The sequence below is a fragment of the Poecilia latipinna genome, unplaced genomic scaffold (assembly GCF_001443285.1).
Source record: "Poecilia latipinna isolate Pla-1442-1.1 unplaced genomic scaffold, P_latipinna-1.0 Scaffold1464, whole genome shotgun sequence".
Lineage (NCBI taxonomy): Eukaryota > Metazoa > Chordata > Actinopteri > Cyprinodontiformes > Poeciliidae > Poecilia > Poecilia latipinna.
The window spans coordinates 172,208-178,176 of NW_015114080.1; the positions used below are offsets into that span (position 1 = coordinate 172,208).

General features: G+C 39.3%; 1 long non-coding RNA gene across 1 annotated transcript in view; it reads left to right on the forward strand.

Moving 5' to 3' along the window:
• LOC106962814 (uncharacterized) overlaps positions 1-2,948 on the forward strand; it is a 24,287-nt gene extending 21,339 nt beyond the window's left edge. The window contains exon 3 of the long non-coding RNA XR_001428061.1: positions 2,938-2,948. This is a non-coding gene — a long non-coding RNA (uncharacterized LOC106962814). The remainder of the gene's footprint in view (positions 1-2,937) is intronic.
• Positions 2,949-5,969: the final 3,021 nt, after the last annotated feature.

Here is a 5,969-nt window from a genome sequence, read left to right on the forward strand (position 1 = left end):
TGTTAATTTATAACCCAGTTTTTCTCCAAGAGAGGTGGGTAAACTGTGTGAGTTTATCAACCATTTAGCATAATTAGCTTAGCTACAGACTACTGTTTGCCTCCATTTCATTAGCATTTAATGAATTAAGGAAAAAAAATTACCAACATATTCATATATTTAGCTTGTCCCTTGTACCTTTCACCACACTTAACAGATAAGTCAGCAGCAGTGCTGACCAATCCTCTCCTAAGTGAAAATAAAGCTGCAATATTTCAGATAAATATTTTTTTCACATATTTTTTAAAACTGTCATTATGTTGCGACAGTATGGAATGAGAGGTAATCTGTGAAAAATCTATTTCCTCTGCTTTCTCTCAGTGCTAGAAACAACCAGTCAGTGGCAGGAGAGTTTTAGTGCTGTCAACCACAATCTCATGTGGTGCTGCTCATCCGTCCTCTCCCTCGATTTGTGCCGTGCTGCAGCTAGCATAGCACAGAGCTGTGCAGACTCAAACTGTGAATGCTCAGTTTAGTTAGCATAGCTACCAATCTTCTTCTTTTCCTTTTGGCTTTTTCCCTTTAGGGGTCGCCACAGTGAGTCATCCGTCTCCATGTAACCCTATCTTCCGCATCTTCTCTCACACCAACTACCTTCATGTCCTCTTTCACTCCATCCATAAATCTCCTCTTTGGTCTTCCTCTAGGTTTCTTTTCTGACAGGTCCATCCTCGGCATCCTTCTACCGATGTATTGTCTCAAGTTAGCATAGCTACTAATGACGGCAGATAAACGGTTTCTTGTTATGATAAGTTGTTTCTCATTAGCACATTTAGCAGTGAGTGAATGAGGCTAATTGACAGCACTAAGAGCGTCCTAATGCATTACTTTAACCAGTAATAGTAATTCAGGAAGGAAATGGAGGAGATTGATTGTTTTCACAGATTATCTGTCTCATAACAAACTGCTACGACATCGTGACAACTTTAACAAATATGGAGAAAACATATTTTTTATTAAAGTTGTGTACTGCAGCTTGAATAAAATGCAACTACATAGCATTTTTAGAAGTCTGGATTGCTTTATGTGTAGTTGCACGTTGCTTTTGACTGTTGCTCATGGGAGAAACATTTCAGTATCTAAAACTAATAGAAAAAATGTAAGCAACCTATTTGCATACTGGATGTGGACTGTTGGATGTTAAATTCATGAGCAGTAAATATTGTGCCAATTATCAGTACTGAACCACAGAAAGCAAGGCAGATGCAAGCCTTTAAAATTGTGACGCTTTTTATGGGTCAAATAGACTCAAAAAATTGTAACAGCAGCTGCATGGGGGGGCCCAATCAAATTTTTTGTCAGGGGACCCAAGATTTCTGGCGGCGCCCCTGCACCTACCACCTAGTCTGCATCCGCCAGGGAGACAAGTGGAAAATCACTTTTAAGACTTCCACTGGTCACTTTGAATAACTAGTCATGCCCTTCGGGCTCTGTAATACCCCTGCAATGTCCCAAGTGTTGGTCAACAATGTTTTCCACAATTGTTTTTAATGTTTATTTTCGTGTTTGTTTACCTTGATGACATCCTCTTTTTCTCCAAGTCCATGTCCGAGCACCAGAAACATGTTCATCTAGTACTACAATGTCTCCTCGAAAAATAGATCCTGGAGGCAGGATCAGAGGCAGGCATGGTTCAGCAAGAGGAGGTCAGAACTCTAACTACAGCAGAAGGACTAGGCAAAAATCTGTGGTCAATAAACAGTCAGGATAAGAAAACCAGAAAACTCTTTAGAACACAGGTGTCAAACTCCAGTCCTCAAGGGTCGCTGTCCTTCAGGTTTTAGATGTGCCACAGGTACAAAACACTGGAATGAAATGGCTTAATTACTTTCTCCTTGTGTAGATAAGTTCTCAAAAGCCTTGCTAATGACCTAATTATTCTATTCAGGTGTGGTGCCGCAGAGGCACATCTAAAAGTTGCAGGACAGAGGCCCTTGAGGACTGGAGTTTGACACCCCTGCTTTAGAACATGAAACCAGGCTTGAAAACTGTGACTGAGGCAACAGACGATCTCGCACTGAGCTGGTGATGAGCAGTTGCTGAAATAGGGAGCAGCACAGTGCAGGTGAGGGCAATGAGTAGTCAAGGTGGAGTTGCAGGGCTGAAATCAGTGGACCCATTTCATCATCAGTAAGAACTACATTCATAATCTCATCCTCCAAACCTGCTTAAGTTATTGACCTCCTGTTTGTTTCTAGTGTTCCTGTCTGTTCCGGTTCTCATAACCCTGGACAATGACCCACAATCCATTGACTGTTATTGTAAAATAAACTTTATTCACTTTTTCCAACTGTCTCCTGAGAGGTTTCTAAATGCAGGCACAAAGCATTCCCAAAACATAACAGAAACATGTCTGTATGAGTGGCTCTAGAGTAGCGGTTCTCTAACGTGGGCGGTACCGCCCCCCGGGGGGCGTTCAGAGGACAGCAGGGGGCGCTGGCGGACATTTTTACAAAAGTGGGGCGCTGGGTTTCTTTGGGGGGCATTTGGTCGAAGGTAAACTTTACACCTTAAATGCACAACAATACCAGTTTAGACTTTGAGCAACTTGGTTGCTCAAAGTGTATGCTCAAAGTGTATGCTGTCATGACATACACTGTCAGGACAGCATACATGCAGTTAGTACGCATGCCCGCGCATGCGCATTAAGAAGTCCGACCGTCAGTGGAGTTGTCAGTTCAGCATACGCAACAAGTTATGACGAAAATAAGTCATTAAATTGTTTATAATATGACATAATATGATAACTAGATAGATATACATGTGTTGTCGTGGTTTCAAAGTGTATTTAAAGCAGGTCTGGCTGCAGCTGCAGTCAACTATAACATACGCCCGTGTAAAACTCATTAACCTACTTAACCGCTAAGTCAGGATGCCATACTGCTGTTAATAACAAAGTGTATGATGATCTACGTCATGATTCTATGTTGCTGGTTAAATAAAATAATATGGTAATAACAGCGTATACATGTCTGAGGTAAGCGTATGACTGACAACGTATGCTGATCTGACAGAACACCGGCCTGCACCTTAGGGGGTTAAAAACAAAAACAAAAAATGACGCGCACATTGCGCAACACTCTGAAACAGGAGAAGCGGGACATAAAACGGAGCGACGAACTAGATGTGAATTATGGCATAAAAACAGAGAATCCGACGCTGAACAGTGAAAAATCAACACATGATGTGAAACACATGATGATTTAACACTCCTGGAGAAGCATATAGGAAAGGAGGAATCAAATAAGTCCAACAGCCCATGGTTAGGGGACTGAAAGGATGACCACAGCAACTTCCGAAACTCACAGTGGCAGAAATCTTTTAAGTACAAAAGGTTAAACTGGACGTGCCCCTGATATAATCTACTGCTACTGGCTAAAGAAGCATGTCCGCTCTCCATAAATGCCTAACATTACAGATGAACTAGCTGATAACCAGTGATGCTCATCCAGGATGGGTGACTCAACATCAGTATATCTTGATCAAACCTTCTTTGTTAGGTTCACATGTAAAGGTTTAATTATAATGAATATTCTTTGGAATGTACTTCAGCCTACATACTATCAGGTCCTTGAATATAATATAGGACTCTTGAATATAAAATTGTGATAAATAGAGTAGAAAATGTTCTTCCAAACATCTACACTGCATTGGTCTTACACTTGCCCAGATATTCACTACCTCATTTTTTCTGTTGCTAAGACATGTCACAGTCATTTTCTGGAGCCACCACAAAGTCATTAAGACAGTTCCAGAGTGTTATATGATCCAGTAGTTCATTGGTCTGGCAGGTCTCTAGTGCCGGAAGAGCATTTCCAGTAAGCTTCATATACTCTTGTGATAAAGGCTTAACTGGAGGGCCAAAGTGATATTTCAGTTGGAAATGACCGCTGCTTGTCACATTATCACAACCACTTTAGGAAGAATCAATCAATATCCATTTTGTGAAGCTCCATCAGGGAAAGCTGGTGATGCTGATGCTGCTTCAGATCATGAAATGGGGAAAACAAAAGCTCTTCAATTTGATTCATTTTGTGTGAATACTGAATTCAATACATTTTAAAGATTAACTTTTGCTAATGTGGATAGATAGATAGATAGATAGATAGATAGATAGATAGATAGATAGATAGATAGATAGATAGATAGATAGATAGATAGATAGATAGATAGATAGATTTTGTGAAAAATGTGTTTTGTTAATCTATGATCTGGTACATTAATAAACTTAGTTCACAATCTGACCATATCTACAATATATCCAACTTCACCCATATCTCCATATAATGCCATTTTAGGAGTATTTCTATGCGCACCTAAAAAGTAACCTTAATGCATGACTCCATTTTCTGAAATGAATAACTTCAATTTTTTGCAATTTGAAGGGACAAAGCCAATAAAGTCCCCCTTGGTATTTTGTATCATATTGTAACGTTTGCATGTTCCACATTGACATCTTGTTTGGGTCCAGAGTCATATTCTCTCTTTGCCTCTGGAATCTCTCTTGTGCCTTTAGGAAGACCAAATCCATAGATAAACTTGTTTTTCAAATTCATCGTATTTTGTGCTGTGATCCATTTTCCAGATTATTAAAAAAAGCCCTTTTGTGTATCCAGATATTACATCACTCATAGCATGAAGGCTTCAGCTTAGGTGTGTTATTGAGACATAAAGATATAATCTGTTCTCAGACACTACAGTAATGCATCAGTTTATCCAATCTCATAGTGAAATTCTGTTTTCAATACATGAACCAAAAAAAGTTATTAGAATGTTCTGTCATAGCTTTTGTGGAATAGTATGTTCTTTGAAGTCAAAACTCAAAGTTTAAGATCATTTTGTGTCCAACTAGATCAGTTTCCAGTTGCAAGACAAAAAACTACTTGGATTTGCTAACTATGGTGTACTATAAGTCAGATAGTTACTAGGACAAAGTGAATAAGTAAGTACATTTTATATAACACCTTTCACAAAGTGTTCCAAGAGGAAAGGGCAAAAAAAAAAAAAAAAAAAAAAAATTAAAAAATAATAATAAAAAAAAAAATGAATTTGATTCAGATCAGAATATTTTTAGAAAAAGAATGTTTTTGGTTAATTTTTTTTTTTTTTTTTGAAGGAGTCCAGACTTTAAAGACTGGAGGCTCATTTCCACAGCTGACTCCAGCTAGTGCAGAAGGAGTGATTTCCTCAAGCTTTATGTCTGGTCATTGGCAGAATGATTACATTTTGGTGTGAGTGCCTGAATGCTTGAGTCGGAGTATGTGGCTTTACCAGACAAGTAAAATTAGAAGGAACTTGACCATGAAGGGCCCTGGAAGTTAAAGTTTTTTTGCGATCAAATATTTTTATTTTAGTTGTTTTACATCAACAACGTACATTACAGTATAGTTACATTAGATGGGATACAACATAGAAATAGAAAAGGCAGTGTGACCCCCTCACCCCCCAACCCACAACCCCATGGCGACCCCCTACCCTGTTCCCAAGGATCTCAAAATTATAACAAATATGGAAGTGGAGAGTTGCAAAGATTAAATCATCACTTACAGTTACATATTGAAAATATTACGTAGAATTATGTTGCACTCTTTCTTTGATCAAAGAATAAGTTGCATCCCAAGCTCTAATCGTTTTTTGACTGGCCGAGTGCATCCTGGCCACTGACCTCTCCATCATAACGATATCTAGGAAGGAGTTGGCCCATTGTTGCCAAGGCAGTAAGTGTGGTGGTTGCCATCGTAGAGCCAACATCCTCTTAGCTGCAGTGAGGCCCGCCCATAGCATGCGCTTTTGTTGAGAGGAGAGTTCTAAAGTGGAATCGTCATTAAGTAGGAACAAAGATGGTGATAATCGAATGTCAGCTTTAAGCAAATCACTCAACGTAGAGGAAATTTGCCTCCAGAAAGCAGCCACACTGGGACAATCCCAAT